This window comes from Antechinus flavipes, chromosome 6, assembly GCF_016432865.1.
Source record: "Antechinus flavipes isolate AdamAnt ecotype Samford, QLD, Australia chromosome 6, AdamAnt_v2, whole genome shotgun sequence".
NCBI classification, from domain to species: Eukaryota; Metazoa; Chordata; class Mammalia; order Dasyuromorphia; family Dasyuridae; genus Antechinus; species Antechinus flavipes.
The window spans coordinates 101,860,729-101,884,453 of record NC_067403.1 but is presented as its reverse complement, the minus strand read 5'-3'; the positions used below and the strand labels follow the sequence as shown (position 1 = coordinate 101,884,453).

Sequence of the window (23,725 nt, the reverse complement as noted above, 5' to 3'; positions counted from 1 at the left end):
ATGGTCCTCTTCAAGAACAGAGGAGAATCAATAATTGGTTGCATGTTATCCACCCCCTATAAGACTGTGAGCCCCTTCAGGACAACAACTGTCTTTTGCCTCTGTTTATGTCCAGTGTTTAGCACAGTGCCTGGCGTGTAGTATTTAATAAATGGTTATTGTCTCATGTTTGACTGACTCACTAGAGCCACAGACCTCATAACTTGAAGGGATCTTAAGATCCTTAGTCCAATCTCTTTATTTTACAAATGAGTACATTGATGTCCAGAGTGGTGAAATAATCTCTCCAAGACTGCACAAGTCCATTGGTTAAATGACAAAGGCAAGATTATTCCAGAGAGAGAGCTAATCTATTATGTTGAGAAGGGCACTGAACTACTAGACTGAAGACCTGGGCTCCATCAATTATTAGCTGCCTGACCTGAGGCAAGCCTGTTAACTACTTTAAGTCCCAATTTCCTCATCTGTAAAATATGAATAATAACATTTATGCTATCATCGCACAAGGGTTCTGTGAGGGTCAAAGGAGTTAAATAGCTTCACAGAGTTATACATTATTATTATTTTGATCTCTTCCTCTCTTTTGATTCATGTGTTCTCCTTAGTATAGCTGTAAAGGCAGGTAGAGAGTAAACTTTTCTCAAATCTACCAATTACCAAGGCTTGGCTGTTCTCAGCCAGGTGCCACCATAGTGCATGGAGTGCTAGTCCTGGACTAGCAGAAAGACTCAAATTCAGCATCAGCTGGGTGACTGATCAAGTCACTTCTAACCTTTGTTTGCCTCAATTTCCTCAACTGTAAATTCAGATTATTAATAGCACCTGTTTTTCTAGAGTTATTAAGATGAAAATTTGTAAAGTACTTAGCAAAGTGTCTGGCACATAATAGGTGCCAGTTATCATCATTATCATCATCATCCTATCGCAATGTGGATACAGACACTGACATGAATATTGTAACATCTCTTTAATTCTATTTTTCTCTATTTTAGATAGATCACAATTTCACACTTACACTGATAGAATAAGGGCTTTTGAAAATGAACAAGAAAATTTCAATCAGCTAGCATTTATTAGGCACTTATTGTGGACCAATCAGACATTGTGCTAAATGTTGGGGCTATAAAGAGACCGCAAATCAGTCCCCTGCTCTCAAGAAACTTCTAGTCTAATAGGGGAGACAGGTAAACAACAGTGTACAAATGAGTTCTGTACAGCAAATGAAGATCTGACTTTGTGCCGCTACTTCCTATTTGTAAAATCTTGAGCTTTATGGACAGCTAGATGGCACAGTGGAAACAGCGCTAGGCTTAAAGTTGAGGAACACTTGAGTTCAAATCTGGCCTCAGATACTTACTAGCTGTGGGACCCTGGCAAGTCATTTAACCTTGTTTGCCTTGGTTTCTTTATCTGTAAAATGAACTGTGGAAGAAAATGGCAAACCACTGTAGTATTTTTGCCAAGAAAACTCTAACTGGAATTACAAAGAGTCAGACATGACTGAAAAATGACTGAATCACAGCAATAGTCATCATGTATAAAATAAGATTTTTGGACCGGTTAGCTTCCCATTCCCTTGCATAATGAATGCAAATGCATATTTTTCATTTTGTTGGGGTTTTGTAAGTTTTTCTAGAATGAATTCAGTGATGCTGACAGGATATTCAGATTTGTATGATATATAGAGTTGTTTAACCCAACAGAAAATAGCCTCCTCTTACTTTGCTTTTCTAAGTTGATAATCTTTCTGCCTCCTCTCTTGTAAATAATGCTTTATATATCTAATAAATTTCTCTTCAGTCCTATTTACAACCAGCTTTGGAAGCTTATTTGGAGGGCAGCTTCATATGGTGGAAAGATTGCTGGCTTTAGAATCACAAGGTTCTAGTTTCAAATCCTGACTCTATCACTTATTCCCTGGGAGTCTCTTGGTCTTAGGTTGCTCACCTGATAATAAAGACATTGAAGTAGACCACCACTAAGGTCCCCTCAAGAAATAAATCCATGATGTTTTAATCTTATGAGTAGGACTCCTGAGTTCTAGTTTTCTATCAGGGTTCTAGATGGTTGAAGTTTCCAAAGTGTTACTGATAGATAATTGAACCATTATTTTAGTACCAGTGAACGAAATACACAGGACCTGGAATAAGGAAACCCAGGTATGAAATAATTTCTCTGATCCTCAATTTCCTCATACATTGAATGTAGTAATATTATACTTGGATTATCTACTTGGCAAGGTTGTTGTGCAAATGTTGTAAGATTTCAGATGTCTATACGGAATAGCAACAGTTCTTATAAATTACATTATTCCAGTTGAATTGACCAAAATTGAAAACTTTGGATTCAGTATGAAATTCATACTTCCTTTTGTTAAAATTACTCCTGGACTCCCTCTCCCTAGGTGTTCTCCACCTACATAGAATTATTTCCTCCCAGGAAAACATAAAGACCTTAAAGACAGTTACTATCTCACTTTGATAATATATGTCCCCAAGAACTTAGCTTCATGACAACCAGATGGCATTGGAAAAAGCACTAGACTTGAAGTCAGGAACACCTGAGTTCAAATCTGGCCTCAGATATTTACTGTGTGACCCTGGCAAGTCACTTAACTCTGTTTGCCTTAGTTTCTTCATTTGTAAAATGAGCTGGAGAAAAAAAAAAGGCAAACCACTTCAATATCATTGCCAATAAAACTCCAAATGGGATCACAAAGAGTCAAACACGACTGAAAAATGACTGAATCACAGCAATATTACAGTAGATACTTAATTTTTTTTAATTAATTCTCTACTTAAAAGATTTTACCCTAAGTATGAACATGCTTACTAATTAACATAGTTAGTAATTATGTACTGACATAAATTGTAATAAAAAGCTTAGTAAAAAGTCTTTTTTATGGCCAAAAAAAACCTATCACAGCCAACCTAGTTATGAATATATCTCTCAGTTAGACTGCTCCATCCTCTGGGGGCAGACATGGTTTCACTATCAGTCTTTCTAGCTCGGTAGAATCTTTCTAGAGCTCATGCTTGTCTGGTCTCACCTTCCTTGTAGAGTGAGGTATCAGAGGTCTTGAATGACAACTACAAGCAGAATTCTGTCCTGGAGCTTTGTGCCAGGCTTGGCTCCTGCTGCACTTTTGGGTGGTGTGGTAAGCTGGTGGTTCTTGCACTGACCTCCGCCTCTTAAGACTGGAACCTCTCAAATCTTCAAGGTTTAGAACAATTGATCATTAGGACCCTTACCTGGTGTCTCAGGGCAGTGTTATAGCTGGACAGGTCGACATCATCTGACTCATCCCCTTCATTTTACAGAAAAAGAGGCTCCGAGATACCAAGTCAGTCAGTAATAGAGGCAGTGTCCTTAGAGAAACTTTACCAACTTCAATAAATTCATCCCCTACCCTAACCTTCCTAGTCCCAGCAGGAAGTGACATCACACATGCCTAGTTACCATAGTGACTGGGAACTCTTCCCACACACATTCAGCCTCACACACACTCCGGCCCTGGTTCTTCTCCAAGTCTACTTCAGGCCGGGTCACTGCTGGGGCTACTGCCCTCACTGAAACAAGGAGAATAGGATTCGGGCCTGGATTCACCGCCCACATGGATACTACAGCCAAGGTTATCCCTGGGCATTGGGAATTGTGGGAACTATGGGGTCCAAAACCTCTCTCCAGGGAAGGAAGGATGTGTCAGTCACCAGAGCTTTCCTCAGACTAATGAGCCTACCATAAAATTATGAATCTGCCCCACATTACTTTGCTCTTTCATTTCATATATTTATAATCAAGGTAAAGAGCAAGGAGACCCAAAGTAGAAAGACCACCTTGGTTGGACTACTCTGTGCAATGAAGACTAGCCCTCCAAAAGCCTCCCTGCTCTGTAATTCCATGACCCAATGAATGGGAAGAACAGGAGGGTCAAAGTTCTCTAAGAGGAATGCATTTTTGTAGCAATGACATTTAGCTTCATTTTTATTAGTAACCTCCCCTTGACTGGTATTAATGTATAAAACAATCACGTCGTTAATCAATATTGGTCTTGTTTCAGGGTTTACAAGCTATTGGTCTGTTCATGAGTGTAATCAATCTCCAACTTGCTTATCACAACAAAGATAGTATTAAGTTCCTCATAAGTAAAAATTGAAGAGACTAGATTAAGTGACCTCTCTGAAGCAAGCGCCTTCAGTTCTAAATGTCCTGTCCAAGGTATGACCTTGCACCTGATGTCCTAGTTAGCCATTATAATTGCATGCAATTATGTAAATAGTATGAAATAATATGAGAAGATAAAATATGTATACACATGTGTGTATGTATACATATAAATAGATATGCACATTTAGAGAGAGATATAAATAGATATTTTCCAGGGCCAGTATAAAAGGTAGTGTGTATATAGATAGATGTATATGTGTAAAATTATACATATGCATATATATAGGCATAGGTATACATACATATATGCTTATATATATTACAGATATTTTCCAGAGTCAGTATAAAAGGTTATAAATGTGTGTATATATGTGTACATGTATATTTATGTGTGTCTGTATATATACTCATACATATACCTAAGTCCCTTCCTCCCCCAGGACAAAACAACAAGTCCTGAATGCACGTATATATTTATAAAGAATATTGTCGGGGCAGCTAGATGGTACAGTGGATAGAGCACCAGCCCTGAAGTCAGGAGGACCTGAGTTCAAATCTGGCCTCAGACACTTACCACTTTCTAGCTGTGTGACCCTGGGCAAGTCACTTAACCCCAATTGCCTCAGCAAAAAAAAAAAAAAAAAGAAAAAGAATATTGTCGCTGTATATAGAAATTCAACTAAATTTGGGACCAAGCCACAAATTTATAATTTCTTTGAACAAAAGATAAAAGGAAGAACAGAGTGGAGAAATCAGACTGGAATCACAAACCATAGCTTTCACAGTGTTGCTGTAAGGCTCAAAAAAGAACATGTGTAAAAAGTACTTTGTTATCATAAAGTGGTTATTTTAGTTGTATTGTTACAATCTTCTCATTTTCTAAGTGAACAAACTGAGGTCTCCAAGTGTTAAATGATGAATGAATGGATGCAGGTTTCAATTTTAAGGCAAAATGCAGACAGAAATTTAGTATTTAATAATAAATAATAAGCATTTGAGAAGCTGTGAGGGGAGTGAGGGATCCTGGAAACCAACATCTGGGAGAGGCACCTTGTCTTTGATCTAGTCTAGAAGCTGCTATTCCTATGTCTTTTTGCCTCCCAAATCTTTTTTTGATACACACTTAAATAGTTGGAATAATTTGATATTGATAATAAATTATTGACATCATAATATTGATCTAAAGTTGTTGATATAGTTTAAGTACTTAGCTGATATTGTGGTTTTAGTTGGGACATATATATGACAGAGACACAAACTAAAAGCCTCTTGATACCTTCTGATGGTAAGGGAGTGTCCCCTGGGTTCACAAAGGCTGTGTCAGCGGAGCCTGGCATATTGGAACAAGCTGGAAAAGCCTTCAGATATGGCCTCAGTGAAAGACTGTCTGTCACCTGAGAACCAGGCTAGTCAAGCTCAGAGAGGGCTTTTCAAAAAGTTGGCCACTGAGTGAGCAATGTTTTGGGTCTCATCAAATCATGAAATTCATCTATAAAGTCGTGGAAAGGTTTATATTCTTCCTGAGTGGAAATAGCCCAGCCCCCATGCTGATGAAATCCTGAGTCTGTGGAGAATATTATTGCTGAGCTATGTTACAGTATAGGAAGAGCCCTAACTCAGCTGTTTCAGTTCAGCTCTTTAATAAATAAAATATAAGCTCCTTGAGGACAGACAGAATTTCACTCATGTCTTTGATATATTCCCAGTGTCTCGTCAGCACCTAGCACATGAGAACTGGTACTTTGTAAATGTTTGTTTCATTTATTGGTTAATCCGATAAAAGCCTTCTGTGAGTCATTGACAACACTGACTTAGAGAGGAAAGTACTGATTCAGAAATAGAGAAATGGTTACAAAATTCTGGCCACACTTCCTATTCTGAGAAAGATTCTGTGATCCACCATCATTAGTTTGGATTGGAAGTGAGAAAGGATAACTCGCTTAACTGAAGCAGCAAGATGGCTGTGTCAGATCACCATCACCCCTTTCTTTCACACTCCGATGGAGATAGCCTGGACCCTGCACCCTCTTTTGATTCAGGCATAATTTCACTAATCTTCCTGTTGCTCTCATTGGTTTTTCTTTTTTTTTTTTTTCTTTCTATAAGTTCTCTCAAAGGATGTGCCCATAGTTAACTACAAAATATACTGCCAAAAGAATCCAGCATTGAGGTGGTGCTGGAATATCCCCAACTTTAATGATATTTTTCAGTGCTCTTTTTGACAGAGGGTGAAATAAAAGAACAGCATCAGGGTCTTAGGATGTTTCGTGGAACCTAACAGAGAATACTTACAGAATACCTATTACATCATAAGAACTACTCCCAGCTATTTCAAGGACTGTTTATCCATTATATTCGTGCTTCCCCACCTCCATGTTCTTGCCTGACTTTTTAAAAATTTAATTTATTAATTTATGAAATAAAAACATAACACAGTAGGAAAAAAAGATAACTCTTGCCTGACTTTCACATACTTAGTTTAATGTTAGCACTTCCCTCAAATGATAAGCAAAGGGATGAGTCAAGGAAATAGAATTAAAGCACCTGAATAGAGAGGAAAGAACATTTGTTTTGGAGCAGAGCCATAGCTTGTGCTGGGACAAACAGCAAAATTCAGGACTGGCAACATGAACAATGATCCTTCAGATCAACTTTGTAATTCATAATATGAAAGCAATAATAGGTATAATTAAAGACATTGAGTGGGTTAGGAGATGGGAATTATTTACTATCTTTTTTTCTGCATTGACAAAAAAAGGAAGGAAGGAGGACAGGAAAGAAGAAACAAAGAAACAAAAAGAAAGAAAAGGAAAAATGGGGGAAAAAAAGGGAAGGAAGGATATATTAGGTGCTTCCTGTATAAGAAGAAAGAGAAAGAAAAAGGAAGGAAAAATAGGAGAGAGAGGAAGAAAGACAGACTATATATTAGGTACTTATTATATATTAAGTGCTTACTATGTAGATAGTACTATGTTGAATGTTAGAAATACAAACAGAATAGTCCCAAGAGCTCACATTTTATTGGGCAGAGATAAAGTGAAATAAACAAAATTTAAAAAAATTTTTCAAGTGCCCAGCAGAACTTTAGGATGGATTCAAAAAATGTAACAATAAATTTCCATTTCAAAAAAAACATATATAATAATAGAAAAGATTGTGTTCATGACTATCCTTTTCTTTGCTTCCTTGTAAATTATTCTTTTGTTGTGTACTGTATGTTTTTTAGTCTTATTTTCCTCCCTTCGTCCTCCCCACCTCCCCAAACAAGCTATAGCTAAGTACAGATTATATATAGATATATTGGTGTGTGTGTGTGTGTGTGTGTGTGTGTGTGTGTGTGTGTGTGTGTATGTTGGTTGGTTGTTCTCTCTCTTTAAAAAGGACCAAAATGACATTATGTTAAAATCGAGTTACAGTGTGTCCAATTGTGGCTGAGTAGACCATTTTGTCACAGCTTGGACACAAATAGTCCCTGCAGAAGGATCATTATATACATATTAAAGTGTGTGTAAATACATACATAAATATATTATATATATACTTTTACACATATGTGAACATTCATCTAAAGCACTATTAATGTATCTGGCATATAATGTAGACTGAATGTGAGTTGCTAAGGGACATTGGCACTTGGTAGGGCAAAGGGAAAGGAATAAGCTTTGCTATATTATGCCCTGTATGTGCTAGGCACTGGGCTAAGCTCTTTACAAATACTCTCTCCTTTTATTTCATTAGCCCTTCTGATTAAAGTAGGGATTCTGAACTTTTTTGTGTATCATAGACCACCTCTCGATGTTATTAAATGCATGAAATAAAATAACTGGGTTTACAAAAGAAATCAATACTATTGAAATATAGTTATTGATACCAAAATATTTCTTTCAAAATAAGAACCCCTAGGTTAAAGACTTATGGAGAAAAAATGATGAATTTTTATTTGAAAGGGTAGTCTCAGAATTACTTATGCATTTCCAGTATTCAGACATAGACCTCACTATCTTCACTGATTATGAATAATTAAGAATTGGTTTTCATAGTGAACATGTTAATGGACAAAAAAAAATTGCAGTTACTTAAAGAGAATATAAATAACTACTACAAGTGCTATTTTGATGAGTCTATGATCTCAGTGAAATGAGTATTCCCTTCTCTGATGTAGATTGCAACACATCTGGGCAACTCCCTAAATTTTCTGTAAGAAATTACAGTAATGTTAGAATAGTATTTCTTTGATTTCATTAGCATAGCTCTTCTTTCTCCTCCTCTTACTGATCTATCCTTTCCATGTTTGAGTCTGATGGTTCTCTTAAAAGCTGAGCTTTTGTTTTTGTATATTATGTCTATTGATACTGTATTAAAAATTAAAATGTTTTGGTTTTATTATGAAAATCGTTTTAATCTCATGAACCCCCTAAAATCTTGGGGTAAGACCCTCATGGATCTCTAAACCACATTTTGAGAACCATTGCCTAGTGTCTTGTTGAGTCATTTCAATCATGTGTCTCTTCATTATACTATTTGAGATTTTCTTGGCAAAAACATTAGAATGGTTTGACATTTCCTTCTTCATCTTTTCTTAAAGATGAGGAAGCTGAGGCAAATAGGATTAAATGACTTGCCCAGAGTCACATAGTAAGATCCTCTTGACTCCAAAGCTGGCTCCTAGCCACTGGGCCAACCTAGCTTCCTTGCCTTAGTGAATGGTGTCTTTGCTAACTGCTATTATAAAAAATCCATTACCCTGTAGCAGACACAAATGTCACACTAGAAGACGTAACTCTCTCGGTTCGAATTTCATGAGTTTGCATTTGAGCCTGGCATCATATCCATACTATAATTAAACATCAGATATGGTAACTTCATAGTAAATAATTATTTTCTACCCTATTTTTCACATTTCTATTTCTGCATTTTTGGGTCTGAAAAATTATATCTTTGCAACTATTAAATTAATTGTCTAAGGAAAATTATACTTTATGCCAGTGAAGCATTCAGATTACTTTTCTCTGAACAGTTATCTTTTAAGGAGATTAGTCAGAGGCAAGGAGAAAGGTCTATCTTCACTGATAAGACTAATATCCTATTCACAAAGTTAATTGTTTTTGGAAGAATGTGTTGCATCAGACAAAGCTAGATGCAAAAACAATCTATGTATGCATGTTAGCATAAAAAATTGATTGTTCTTTACTTGTAATCATCAGCATGAAACCAGACAGACCAAACTCAGGAAAAGTATCATACAGATTTTCTTTCCTAAAATACTAATTCCTAAAATGATTCATATAGAAAGAAACACTGAACAAATTTCATGGAATTATTAATGCAGAATGCATTGGAGAATTCAAAACATTCTCACCATATAAAAGATACAATATTTTGGATGATTCTGTAACTCCAAATGGGGAAGCTGGATGGCACAGTGGATAAAAGAGTACTGGGCCTGAAGTCACCTCAGACACTTATAAGACACTTATAAGACCTGTTTGCCTCAGTTCCTCATCTATAAAATGATCTGGAGAAAGAAATAGCCAACCACCCCAGTATTTTTTGCTAAGAAAACCCCAGATGAGATCAGGACTAGTCATACACAGATGAAACAACTCAACCACAATGACAACCTAAAAATATTTTAAGAAAGAAAGCTTCTTTTTTAAAAGCTCTTCAGATGGTACATCACTTTCACTCAATTTTTTAAAATTTTTATTAAGCACCTATCTTGCTTGATAGGTCTTGAGGATACAAAGACTTAATGAAAAACAATTCTCACCTTCTTGGAGCTTATATTCTTCTGGGGATGGAGAAGAGATAATGCTTTAATAGAAGTACACCTTTTTATAACATTGGAAAGTCCTAGAGGTTCAATGGCTTTAATCTAATGGGGAGAATAGGTATTTGGTATTTGTTATGTTTGGCTTAAGAAGTATAAAATTTTTTCAACTTGCAGTCTTCTGACACTAGAATTTACATACTGTTGCTTTTAACCTTAATATGCATATTCACAATTTAGTTCTGGGGGAAAAACACTCCCCATATTCTTTCTTTTAAAAATAAAGAGAAAATTAAACACTCCATTTACTCTCTCTATCTCAGAGACTCTGCCTCTGTGTGTGTATATGTGTGTGTGTGTGTGTGTGTGTGTGTGTGTGTGTGTGTGTATGTGTCCCCAAAGAACAAAACACATTGGGGTATCTTATTTGCATCACACTGGGATAGCTTCACTCCCCCCAAAAAGGTAATAAGCTTCCTTTGAATATTTAAAGTGTAATTTAATTTACCCAAATTTGTTATACTTGACTTCTCTGGAATAAATCTGTTAGGTAAATGAAGGGTAGTCAGCCCACACATTCCTTTGTTGCAAGAGAATAAGCCTTGAACCTATGGAATACAGATGTGCTTTCCTGCCCACCAGAGAGATTTTCGGTTTCAGTGGGACAAAGAGCCATAAATGCATGAAAAGTTAGATAATAATTTGAAGCAACAATAATAAGACAATACAATGAATTGCCATAGACAATGAGTGCTTTGAGTTCTCAGGAACAGACATAGAGACCACATTTCAAATCGGGAAAGGGAAAAGAAAATATCTGAATGGTAAATGAACTTGGGAACAATTGTGTCCTGTGAGGAAAACCACTCAGTCTTTAAAGTGAGTGCTATTATATATGTTAAGTAGCTTGCTTGGATTCAGAGTCAGAGGACCTGTTTGTGAAATCCTATTCCACAGGACAATTGTTACTTTGGGCCTGTCACTTAAACCCTCCCTGTGCCTCAGTTACCTCATCTAAAAATGGAGAGAATTAGACTAAATGAAATAAATCTCTCACAAATCTAAATCTATCATCTCTTGCTTGCTTTTAGATAAGTATAATACAATTGGCAAAGGGAGTGAACATTAAGAACTAAGGGAAATCAAGGAAGACTTCCTATAGGAAGTGGCAGTTTTTGAAGAAAGCCAAGGAATCTTTTCTTGAGGGAAGAACCTACTGACTTCCAATGAAATGTGCAAAATCATTGAGTGAAATGAGTGTCACATTTACAAGATGAAGCCTACCTGCCACACAGTCTTTCTGTGTGAGTGAAGACTCTGTGTGTGGGTTTGTTTTTTTTTTTTTTTTGGTAGTATTATTATTAGTATTTGTAGTAGTATTGTAGTATTTTTGTAGTATTAGAATATAATATGCTTACCCTTAAGTATGTGGTTAAGTTCTCAGATAATTAATACAAATTTGTTCTACTTACAATTTTTTTTCAGTTATATTATGGGAGGCCCCATGGTAAAATATAAATAATGCTACATTTGAGATAAGAGAATAGGGTTCAAATCCTGACTGTGACGTTTATGTACTAAGTATAACATTGGGCAAATCACTGACCATGTTTGTTCAGCTGAAAAGTAAGCCTTGGATTAAATGACCTCAAAAGACCCTTCCATCATTAAATCTCTGCTGTGGGGTAGTAGGCCTTGGTGAGCTATTCTAGGAAACTCACCATAATTTATGATTCATCACTCATTTGGCAGGAATTAACATCTGGGAAGGCTATTGAATGGGAATTATGAAAAGAAAATGGCTCCAGAGTCTTCTTGTCTTTTAACTTGAGTTGCCAGCAAATGCCCTAGTCGATAGCTCTAGATTGCCTCCTTGCTTGTCAATAGCTTAAATGTGTTCCTAGTTCCAACTTGATATTTGACCTCTGGCAGAAATGTTTCTTTCTTCTCCCTATTCCCCTGGCCATACTGCTGCTACAAAGAAACAAAAAGGAATTCTTCAATCTTCTTTCTAATGATAGGACCAGAAAATCTCCATTCATTGTTTGCAAGTTATTTGTATATCAGGGATGATTTTGGACCCACATGCTAAAAGGATCAAGACAATACAAATATTATTATCTAGCCTATGGGGTATTTCATACAAATCTAGCCCTTTGCAAGATAGTTTACCACCAAGTTGAAATAAATATTAGGTGAGGTGATTTTTGTGAGGGGACGTGTCAGGAAATAGAATATGGGTGTGGACACCTTCCTCACATTTACATTGCAGCCTTGAACTGGGATCTGAGGAAACCCAAACTTGTAAGAAACCATCAATATTTATTTCTATGTGTTTCTATGTCTAGCCTCTAGAAGGTAAGCTTACAGAGGTCAGGGACTCTTCATTTTAGTCTTTGTATCCCCAGTGCCTTGCCCAAGCATGTTTATATAATAAAGATTTGTAGAACTGAATAAATGAGTGAATTGAATTGAATTGTCCAAGAATCCTTTGTATGACATTTACAGCCAGAGCCCTCCTGCCCTGACTTGAAGACCTATAGTGATGAAGAACTTATTTCCTTTGTTCAGGCAATATTGTTCACAATAGCACAGCAGATAGAGTGCTGAACTTCAAGGAAGGAAGACTTGAGTTTGAATATTGCCTCAGATCCTTAGTAGCCATGTGACTTCGGGCAAGTCACTTAAATGTTCATTGATCAACTGACTGGCATGTGTTAAATAGACTCATTTATTAAATAAAGAAAATAAGAGCTGTCATCTTACAAGGTTATCATAAAGATCAAGTGCTTTTTGCTTCATAAAAACTCTATAAAATGGTATATAAACTATACATAAAATGTTAGCCATTCATTCTTGAGTAGCTCCACTTACTAGAAACTTATTAGGAAGTTTTTCTTTGTGTAAAGTCCAAGTTTGTCTCTTTGTATCCCCTCCCTATCACCTCTATTTCTGTCCTTTAGAATAAAACCTAATCAAGACAATTCCTCTTTTCCTCTGCCAACCTTCAATCCTTAAAGATGGTTACCTTGTCACCCTGTCTACTCCAGAATAAACCATTTTCAGCCCTTTCAGGAGATCCCTTTATAGCACAATCTGGAGATTTTCCACTACCCTTTAAAATTTAGCTTCTAGAAAAGACCACCATCCTCCATATGCAGTCTCATTCTGAACACTTTCTCTTTCTTAGTGCAGCCTCAGATCACATCAGCTTTCTTTTTTCATATTTGACAGGTATAGTGGGATGAGCACAGGTTTTAGACTCAGAAAACTTGGTTTCAAATTCTGGCTCTGGCATTAGTCTCTCTGGGGTTCGGTTTCCTTAACTGTAAAAGAAGGCAATTAGATTAAATTACCTCAGATATTGCCCCCAGCTTCAAATCTGTGATCTCATGAGCTCATGCTATTGGTTTACATTTAACTTGCAGGCCATTAAAATCTCTAGATCTCTTTGAGATGGGTTGCACATTATTACTCAGTGGGACCACCCCCATCTTGTACTTGTAGAAATTTTAAGCTTCTTAAATTGAACATTCACATACGGGGATATTTATCTCCATCAAACTCCATCTTCTCTGACTCAATGGGATTATAGATTTCAAGATGGATTGGATTAAGATATTCAGCCCAGTGTTCTGGCCTGCTAAGATCATGGTTCCATCATCCAGATATTATCAGTCTTCATCTGGAAATTTGATAAGCATGTAAACTATACTTTTATCCAAGTCATTTGTAAAAATGTTAAACAGTTCCATAGAATACTCTACTTCCCTTTAAAAAAAAAAATCAGAACATCATCCTTTATTTTACAATACCTCTCCTTCCTTATCTTTCAGTTTCATAATCTTTGAAGTTCTTCAAAGTCTTTCAAAGATGACTGTGACCAGGTTTAGCAGTCATACATTTTCCATTTGGTAGATTTTAGGACTAGAAGGGAGTATAGAGGTCACCTAGTGCACCACCTTCATTTTACAGATGAGGACGTTAAGTCCCAAAGAAGGTCATACAGGTTGGCAGCTAGAGGATTCAAATTAGATCCAAAAGAACAATAACTTTTGTCTATCTTTTGAGGTGAAATCATTCAATTATTAAAATAAAAATATCTCTTCGAAAGGAAAAAATATATAGAAAAACCCTGAAAAATGACACTAAAATATTGTATTAAAATTATCTATTTAATATGAATGATTTTTATATTTGAATTAAAGATGTTTTATTCATTTTTCTTGTCAATATTTTCATTGTCTTCATCACTTTTCCTCTTTGCTCCCTTACTAAGAGTATAATTACAGGCTACACATAGGTTTTGAACAAGCTAGATTTGAAGAATAACTGCAACCTATATTTTTGCCAATGTTATATTATCTTAAAAGAACCCACCTTCTGCCTCTTTTTTTGGGAAACTTTAAGGGAATTCAGAATAACTATGGATCATATCCAGAAAATTCCACTGACCCCTCTCCCTACACACACACACACACACACACACACACACACACACACACACACACACAGAGTCTGAATATTATGTTAAATTATTTTTGCTACTTCTGATAAAGGAAATAGCTATCCTGATATTCTCAAGAAGCTTCTCAGGAGCCTTAGGGGGAGGGTTTATAAGAGCATGTGCAACCAGTCACACAACAGGTGCATTTTTATGCATAGATTCCTGTAGAACCTGTCATCAACCAAGAAAGCTCCATAACAGGTGCAGTCATGAAATTACAGATTTGTTTTTAATTCTTTTTTTCCCCAAGAACTGCATGCTTTGTTCAGTACCAACAAGAAGACTATATATATTATATGTAAATACCATTAGGATCGGCCATTTCCTCAGAGTAGGAGACAGAGTAGGAGCAAGAAAACTCTCTCCACTCACAGATTTCAACTAGTTTGAAGTTTAGATAAGTTCTAGAGATTTCTATAAAGTTCTAGTTCTATCTAGAACTTTAGACGAATTCTTTCTGAAATTTAGATTATTTTTAGTTATTCAAAATGCATAATGTTTAAATAACTTGCTCACAGCCACAGAGCAAGTATGAAAAGCATATTTGAACCCAAATCTCCTTGACTTTAAGCCTAGCATCCTATTGTCATTCTTCTCTGCCTCTATATATTTTTGTGTGTACAAATAAGAAGTATCCCAAGGGAAAAATGTCTGTCTGTCTGTAATTCAGCATATATGTAGTAAGAATCACTACATATATGTGTACTGTGAACACCTATGTATTCTGAAAGCATTCAGTACTAGTCAAATAGGATTTACTAAGCTCCTACTATGCATCTGGCAATGTGCTAAACATTACAAAGATACAAAGAAAGGTAAAGGATTATCCTTGCCTTCAAGAAGTTCACAATCCAATAGGAGAAACATGTAAACAATGCTCATACAAGATAAGTGTGTATGTACGATAAACTGGAATTAATTCTAAGATCATATGCATGTGTAGTATGTACATATGTATATATGTGTGTGTGTGTATGTGTGTGTGTATGTGCACAAAATACATATATTTTAAAGCAGGAATATATTATATAGATTAGACTTTTATTACTGAAGTTTACAGAAGGCTTGTGGAATTCAAATTCTAAAGAATCATTGCAATGTCATTTCAGTGAAACCACTAATTATTTGGGTAGACCAACCTTTCCTCTTGGAAGAATGTACCTAGATGGCTCAGAAATCTAAATCTAGACTTAGAAATCATGAATCGAAGTGTGGACTTCATTCTGCCCCATCATGTTGTGGACTTAGAATTTCTGTTTCATCACTCTTCCTTATTCTTCAGTAACTTGAGAGGTATTCTTTAGAACTCAATAGTGTTGCGGTCCTTACACATAGGTCCTTAAATAGGTCCTAAGAACTAATGAACTTTCCAGTACTACAGATTATGTTTGGCTTTCCCCCCATGTTTCTTTTTCATGATTTGTTTAAAAAAAAAAAAAACCTTCAGCCCCTGATGACAAGCCCTCTGGGATCTCTAATAGTTTGGCTTGGTTTTGGGCCAGCATGCAAGTGTGGGATATGAAGAAGATGGGACTTTGTGGAATTGAAGAACTTCAGAATTGTAATGATCCTCAACCATCATCTTGGTCTACTCATGCCTGGAAAAAGTATACACACATCTCACCCAATAAACTGTATTTAGCATTTGCTTAAAGATTTCTGGGGAGGGGACAGGAACAGGGACGACCACTTACGGAAGAAGCAGGAGGAAATAATTTGAAATCAAATGATCTGGGATTGAATTTTAGCTTTGCCATGCACTGTTTTTATGGCAATGAAACTTCTTGAGACCTCAGTTTTCCCCTCTATAAAATGGCAAAGTTGATTGTATGATCTCTATATTCCTTGCTGAATCCTTATGATAGAGGACACAATCTCTCCCCATGCTTATTCTTGACTCCTTTCCTGTCTGATAGAACCTGTCAAGTTTTATATCCCACTGAGATAGCCCTTGGAAATCACCTCCCCACCACCACATAGTACATATAGTACAGTGTTCTCAAATTTTTCCACAGTGGCAAAACCCTTCACTTTAAGCTAAACTTTGGCAGAACTTTGTATTAAGATCATCCAAATGTATTATTTTAATGCCTTTTATTAAACAACTTAAGATTCTGTTAAAGACAAAGATGATTCAGGTTCTTTTCAGCACAGGTTGAGAAGCATTGCTATAGACTACATATCAATTTCACTCAAAATCCTGGGCTAAGACTATGAAGGAAGAACTTGGAAGGTTTATTTAACTACACAAGAGTGAAAAACTATTTTTGTTTTGTTTAGTTTTACAGAATTTAGGATTATTAGATTACAGACTTGTATCTGGGATTCTATCGCACCCATCCTCACCCCAGGTTATCAAATCCATTACACATTCTTCCAGAATGACTAGTTTTCTGGAGACAGGATCCAGGAGAGCAGCCAGGTGGGAAATGATAAGGAGAATTCCCAAAGAATTTTGTAATTGGGATAGGAACTAAACATTTAATTACATTGGTAGAGGGAACTTGAAGGTTATTGCTGTATTCTAATTCTTTGGATGGCTTAACCTTAGTAGATTCTTCGAGGAAGGGGAAGGCACTGTGGATATAGATCACAGAGCCTGAAATCAGGAAGACCTGAGTTCAAATACAACTTCTAGACACATTATTTATATGATCCTGGGCAAACATAACCCTACTTGCCTCAGTTTCCTCATCTGTAAAATGATCTGGAGAAGGAAATATCAAAGCATTCCAGTATCTCTGCCAAGAAAATCTCAAATGGGGTCATGAAAAGTCAAACATGACTAAACAACTGAACAGCAACAACACAATGTTTTTCCTTAGATCTTTGCTTCTTCTGTTCCAGGGTTTGTTGACATAAAACCTTTATTCCCATTTCATGATATAATCAGAGAACCCCTTGTTCTTTTGTTTAAACTTGTCAAAGAGAGCTTAGAGAATAACTTATGATCTTTATGGTTTATAGCTGTAAAGTTTATGGTTAGAATAAACTTCACTACTCTATAGATTTTCTTGTGGTTTCAGTTCTGCCTCTAAGCATCAGTCAGTACAATGATGATCTCTCTTAATTGCTAGATGGCCAGCTGATAGCACCAATGTTGACATCAAACTGTGCTTCAACATGTCTTGGGTGTGTTGTTCTCATCCCGTGTGCATTAGTCAATCTTTAATTTATGCAATGGGGATGGTTTTCTCAATCTATTATAAAAACAAGGATAATAATAAACAACTCCCTAAAACTCAACCCATCATTTGTGGTGTGATATCAATTACAAAGTCAATAAACATTTTTTGAGTACCTACTTTATGTCCAACACTGGGCTAAGTCTTGGGAATACAAAGAAAGACATAAGATAGCCCCTGACCTCATAGAGCTTACAATCTAACAGAGGGGACAATACAAAAAAGAAGCTGAAAGGCTGGAGGAAGGGGAAAAAGAAGAAAGGGAAAGTTCCTCTGCTGAGATATATGATGATGTAGTAAAGCCAGGGTTAGAAGGGGAGTGATCTGAAAAAGGGAAGAGCTGATTTCATCTTGAAGAATAATGAATTTTTGGAGGTGATAAATCCCAGGAAATTATCTAGGTGAGAAATGATATAGAGGATTCCCTGGGTTCTTTTCATAAATGGCAGAGCATCAGGAATGAGCTCTCAGATGTCTTCCCCTCCACCTTCTCCAACCAGATTGAGGAAGGAGCCCTAAAAAGGGGAGGTATGAAAAAGATAAGTTTCAGAATTGTTTTTACCTTCCAGAATGATGAGTTTCTAAAGATGATGGAATCCTGGAAGTTGATAAGGAGAATTCCTTCAGGATTATATACTAGGAACAGGAACTAGACCTTTGATTTCATTGGTAGAGGGAACTCTCACCTAAGAGAACTCCTATTATAGACTGGCAACTTCTCCACAACTAAGTCTTAAAGAATTGCCTAGGGAATTAAGAGGTTAAATGCCTTGGCCCAGCGATCAGAAGTAACATTTCAAATCAACTCTTTCAACCTCAGAGACCAGCTATCTCTCTACTATATCAGACTTCCTTGATGTTACAACTTAGAGGCAGAGCATGTAAACTATAACATAATAACAATAAATAGCAGAAGTGATAATAATAGTAGCGCTCACACTTAGATAACATGTGAAGGCTTCACAAATATCATCTCAGAGAGTCACATATAATCCTGGCAAGCAGGTGCTATAGTGGCCTCCTTCCTTTATGTATGGGAAAACTGCCACTTGGTGACTTCACACAACTAATAAATGCCTTATATGGGATTGAACCCAGGTCTATTTTAATCCAAGTCTGTCCCTTAAACACTATGCTATGTAGAATTAAGCTGTTTCTGATATTTAAAAAGAATAATCTTTTTAAGTTAGAACAGAAAAACTTTGGGCCAGAAACAACCAATTTTTCTCACCTCTGCCTTCCTTTGCTACAATCTTAAACTGGCTTAATGCTATTCTCGACCACCTTTGTTTCATATGTATAGCAAATAGCCAGGAACAACCAATTTTTTCTTATCTCTGCTTTCCTGTGTTGTAATGTTATACTGGGTTCATGTTATCCTCATTCACTTTTGTTTCATATGGTATAGCAAATAATCTGCCCCAAGATCTATTTGGCCAGCAAGTTTAATAACATTTTCATTAACAATAGCTTTTTTGAAGATCCCTGAATTTATAAATCTATAATACTCTCATACAGCTGCTATTGGGGATTTTCTTTCTTTCTTTCTTTCTTTCTTTCTTTCTTTCTTTCTTTCTTTCTTTCTTTCTTTTTTTTTTTTTTTTTTTTTTTTTTTTTTTTTTGCTATATAGGAGTTCCTTCTTGTATCCAGACCTCTGGGAGGGAAGGAGGCAAAGTAGTCCAAATTCAAGAGGTGGAATTCTCAATAATACATATATGATAAGTGGGAATGGAAGTGGGAAGGTGACAAAGGTCATAATGAGAAAAAAAAACTTTTCAAAGAAATTTTTTAAATCAAACATGCCTGTATCTCCCATACAGATTGTAACTCATTTATAAAAATGAGAAATTTAAAAGTGCTTTTTACAAAACACTTTACTCAACAACAGTTATATTAGCTGTAAATAGTTTTCTCATTTTACACATGAGGAAAAAACAAGGTAACTTGGTGGTGGACATCAGTGACTTTCTAAGCGTCAAAGCAACCCCAGTCTTCCTAACTCTGAAGCACCTTGCTATTTCTATCACTTCACAGAAACCATCATGCTTTGGTTGATCTATGCCTTTTCCTCTCTGTTATTATCCTCTCAAAACTTGAAAGATGAGTGCTTTCTGACCCTGCATTTTTCTGTTAATTTAAAAAAAATACATGGAAGCAATTATTGCCTTTTAATTTCAACTCTTCAGGCTTATATCACCATGTAAGAATGTGTCTCATTCAGCCTTTCTGCCTATGAAGAAGTCAGCTGCTGCTGCTGAGTTACCAGGAGAAGGCTCAACATGGCCAGCTGTTAACCCAGGGCAGATGGCCATGCAAAGGAGGACCAGAGACCTCCTGAGAAGTCCTGTTCTGATTGGGCATTGCAGAGAGGGCAGGAGAAATATCTTTCTTGAGGGACCATCTGCACAATCTTCCATTTGGAGTACAAGGATCACTTGATTCAGTGAACAATCAAATCAAAGAAAATGAGGCCTACTAAAATCATCTAGTTTGTCCAAAAGCACTGCTTCAATTAATATTTAATCTGTAGTACCTGTGAGAAGGGTTACATATTAAGGTTATTAACATATTAAGTGTGTGTAAATGTATTTATCTGTCATTAACAAGTTAATATGAATGTCTTCTAGAATCCTGACCTTGTGGGCAGCTTGCTCCACCATGTCCTTTAGCAGGCCTTAGATGGACAGAAGAACCCAAAATTGCTCTCATGGCCCTAAATGCTGGGCATGATGTGAGAAAGATCTGTTTTCAAATTTCTTCTCTTACTTATTAGATTCATATATATTCAACTTCTATACTATAAAGTGCCATAGGGACAGCTAAATGGCACAATAGATAGAGCATGGAGCTTGGAGTCCATAAAAATTGAATTCACATCTAGCCTGAGACTTTTTACTGGCTGTGAAACACTGGGCAACTCATTTAACCTCTGTCTGCCTCCGTTTCCTCAACTATAAAATAGAGATTAAAATAGTATTTACCTCTCAGGGTAGTTGTGATAATCAAATGAGATAATGTGTATAAAGTCCTAAGCACAGTATCTGGAACATAGTGGGTGCTTAATAAATATTTCCTTCCTAAATAATAATATTACTATAGCAGAGAGGATATCTCTATATCTATAGGATATGTAATATCCTATAGGATAGTATAATAATAATGGTATTATACTAGAGGAATTATATTGTAGTATTTATAATAATTATACTACATTATAATAATAGTATGATAGCATATCATAATAATTATATTACAGTATACTAAATCATACTAAAACTGTACTATAATTTAACAATTCTATGATAGTATATCAGTAATAGAAATTATTTGTAGTATATGGTAATATATCACAATAGTAATATAATATTATACTTCTGAATAATATGGTAGTAAGCATTTTCTAGTATAGTTAGCATATAATATAAAAACAATAACTTCCTTTTTAAAAAACTTTATTGATAAAATTTGTGCTTGTATCATATCATAATTTGGATATTATCTTGGCTAGCCAAACCCCTACCCAGGTTCCCCAGAAAAATCTGGCCTTTTTTATAACAATGAAGGACATCTAGATGGTGCAGTGGATAATGCCAGGGTCTGAAGTCAGAAAAACTCATATTTCTGAGTTCATATCCAGCCTCAGACACTTACTGACCATGTGATCCTGGTAAGCCACTTAATTCTGTTTGCATCAGTTTTTTCATCTGTAAAATGCACTGGAAAAGGAAATGGCAAACCAATATCTCTGCCAAGAAAACTCAATGGGGTCACATGAAAATGACTGAAAATAACAAAGAAAAACAGTGAAGCAAAATTTATTGATACATGGTAATCTTTCTGTATGTATATGTGGTTTTTTGGTACCTGATCTTCTACAAGAAGGGAAGTGCTTCTTCCTCTTTTCTTCTCCAGATCCAAGATTGGTCATTATAATTATTCAGTGTCTGGCCTCATTTTAGTGTTCTTTCATGATTCATATTCTTAATGGCTCATTGTTTTTCTCCTAAAGTCTGCAGATGTCATTTAATTAGACATTACCTATTTGATTTGCAATTTGTGCACTCTTTTCACTATGCTTAAGAGGCGTTGTGGGAGCCTTCCAAGTAGTTATCCCTGATTAAACCAGTTGGTAAAGGTCATCAGACTACTTCCTTCTAGGAAGAGTTAAGTGTAATCTCTTCCTACCGGGAGATAATTTCAACTGTGCAGAAATGTCTTTCAAAAGGGCATTTGTTCCAGTGAAACATTAATATGTTGTAATTAGGATACATTTCAGGATCACCCATTCCACAGCAATGGCTTGAATCAGTTATCATGACTGAAACTGTAACTTTAATTAGGACACTGCTCTGTACTCTTGGCAATGCAGTCACCCTCTTAATGCTCTCATTGCCTCCTATCTTCATCCATGCAGACTATTCCTCCAGAAGAGAAGAAACAAATTTGATAAGGAGATCCACCTCTCCTGGGTCCTAGCCAGAAGCATGAGTGGTGTGCAATCTATGCCCAAATCCAATATTCTTCTACAGGAAAAGGAGAAGGGAGAAGAGAAAAACATATGGGGCAAAGTCTCATTCTGAGTTGATGCACTAGAATGATATCTTTCCTGGGCATCCTGTGCCCTATGAGAAGAACAAGACTAGACTTCAAACTAGCACGAGAGGCAATAGAGTGCAGACCACCACCAACCATGCATTTCACTGCACCAAGCTGTGCCCAATAAAAAGAATGTCCCATCTCATGCTTATTAGCTATCCTTCCAGTTTATCTCCTGTATCTTTTCCAAATCTCATCCTCATTTCTAGTCCCAAATCTAAACTCATTTCTAGTCCCAAATCTGATACTCATTTCTAGTCCCAAATCTGATACTCATTTCTAGTCCCAAATCTAAACTCATTTCTAGTCCCAAATCTGATACTCATTTCTAGTCCCAAATCTGATACTCATTTCTAGTCCCAAATCTGATACTCATTTCTAGTCCCAAATCTAATACTCATTTCTAGTCCCAAATCCATTATTTCTATCTTAGAAATATTACATTGGCATAGTAGACAGCCCAATTCCCTATGATTATGAAAATGATTGCCAAACTTACCTCAGTGACACTGTGAAAACTATAAGTCATTGGGAATGCCTCCCCAGTTTCAAAGGGAACTCCTCAGAAAGGAAACTGAAGAATAAAGACAGAATCGAGAGTTTGCCAAGATGATTTAATTCAGGCTAGCCATTTAATGTTTTATTTATAGAATTTGCCAACTTGAGGAGCATAAAGACCCTTTCCCATAGGTTCATTTGACCTTAGAATTAGTCCCCTGTGCCACTAAAAGAGAAAAGGGATTCTCAAAAATGTGAAATTTCTTAGATTCCACAATTGTGACACCCCCCCCCCCCAAAAAAAAAAAAAAAAAAAACATAGTCAAAGAAAGAATGGTTAGAAACAAAAGAAAAAAACAGAGGAAATAATTTAAGTGGTCTTTACAGAGTACCACACAGTTAAATGTGCTTATTATCCCTTAGCTTTCTCCTAAGTGGAAGCTAATATTTACCAATTCTGCCCCAAGGCAATCAGCATATATTCAGAACATGCTTGATTTCTCAAGAATCCCTAGGAAGTTAATCTGCGTCTCTTTATGGGCCTTCTTACTGAGTGATGTTTAAGAGACCACAGTCTTTCTGTGTCTCACCTGAATTCCCACTTAAGATCCTCTACAAATCAGATTCTTAATCATGTTATAGATGCCCTTAGCAGTCTGCTGATGCTCACAGATCCTTCCTCAGAATGATGATTTTAAAAGCATAAAATACATAAGATTTTAAAGAAAACCAAAGATTGGTGAAAATAAAGATTTTTTTTTCTCTTCCATTGGACCCACTGAAAATTAGAATCTCTGAACTTTAGGCTGCAGGACAGAGAGAAGCAGATAGAGGTAGTGCAGTAGGTAGAGAATTGGGCCTAAAGTTAGGAAGATCTGAATTCAGAATTAACCTCAGACACTTTATCTAGCTGTATGATCCTGGGCATGTTACTTATCATCTGCCTTAGTTTTCTTAACTGTAAAATGAATGTACTACCACCAACTTCACTGGTTTATTGG

General features: G+C 36.2%; 1 protein-coding gene and 2 long non-coding RNA genes across 4 annotated transcripts in view; 2 read left to right on the top strand and 1 right to left on the bottom strand.

Annotated features, from left to right (window-relative positions):
- Positions 1-3,340, bottom strand: part of LOC127540971 (uncharacterized) — a 154,912-nt gene extending 151,572 nt beyond the window's left edge. Inside the window, exon 1 of the long non-coding RNA XR_007948327.1 lies at positions 3,252-3,340. This is a non-coding gene — a long non-coding RNA (uncharacterized LOC127540971). The remainder of the gene's footprint in view (positions 1-3,251) is intronic.
- The window catches only part of MFAP3L (microfibril associated protein 3 like), a 66,955-nt gene that overhangs the window by 34,164 nt on the left and 9,066 nt on the right, over positions 1-23,725 (top strand). The window lies entirely within an intron of this gene.
- On the top strand, positions 3,542-23,017 carry LOC127540972 (uncharacterized). The gene is made up of 2 exons (XR_007948328.1): positions 3,542-3,631; positions 22,045-23,017. It is a non-coding gene; the product is annotated as an uncharacterized LOC127540972 (long non-coding RNA).